The following is a 1,024-nucleotide window of genomic DNA, read 5'->3' on the forward strand; positions in this document are numbered from 1 at the left end:
TATTACTATTATTATTATATTATTATTAGCGGCCTTTTACTTTATGAATACCGCAGGATGGCGCAACTTCACCCATGGGGGTGTGTGAGGCGGAGAAAATCTGTGTACCTTTTCCATGCTAGGGGAAACAATCTTTTTACAATATGGTATCAATATTGTTACTATTTTCTAGGTTGCTTCCCCTGACAAAGGTACAAAGCTTAAAGCATCATTCATTCATTCATCCGGTGCCTGATCTGTGACAGACATCTGCGATCATGGTTCTTCATGCATTCCTTTGCTCGGATGCTCTTTAAAAAAGCTAGGTTTCCCTGATCTTTCCCTGTTACCCATCTGTTTAGGTTCCCTAAGTATGTTGCTCTAGGCCTACCCCTGCCTCGTTTACCTTCAATTTTGCCAATGAGAGCTAGATGTTCAAGACATTTATGTCTATTTAGATGTCCCAAAAACTGATCGTTTATAACAGTGAACGTCCCATATGACCTTCATCAAGCACTACCTCATTTGATTTCTTTTCCTTCCACGATATTTTAAGCAGTCTTCTAAGAAACCACATTTCTGTTGCTTCTATTTATATTCACTGTCTTTAGTGGTTGTCCAGCATTCACAGCCATATAGAAGGGTTGACTAAACATAGCATTTCAGAACTTTCATTTTGGTAGTCATTGAGATGTTTCTATTTTTCAGGATTGAGCTCATTTTATTCAAACTAGCCTTAGCCATTGCAATTCTCTGCTTTATTCCTGTGGAACATTTATAGGCATCAGATGTTATTATGTCCTAGATATTTAAAACTGTTGGACTTGTTAGTATAAAATACGCACATGCTGTTTTATGATGGGTTATCGAAGACATCGCAATCAAATTGACCTGAACCAAGAGAAAATTCGGGAGGACGCGTGTTTCATTTAGGAGGGAAAGAGTGAAAGCTAGGTGAATGAAGTTTGTCTATGAGTGTCTCTGTGTGTGTTTGCGTGTGTGTGTGTGTGTGTGTGTGTGTGTGTGTGTGTGTGTGTGTGTGTGT

The sequence above is a fragment of the Aplysia californica genome, unplaced genomic scaffold (assembly GCF_000002075.1).
Source record: "Aplysia californica isolate F4 #8 unplaced genomic scaffold, AplCal3.0 scaffold00254, whole genome shotgun sequence".
In the NCBI taxonomy this organism is placed as follows: Eukaryota; Metazoa; Mollusca; class Gastropoda; order Aplysiida; family Aplysiidae; genus Aplysia; species Aplysia californica.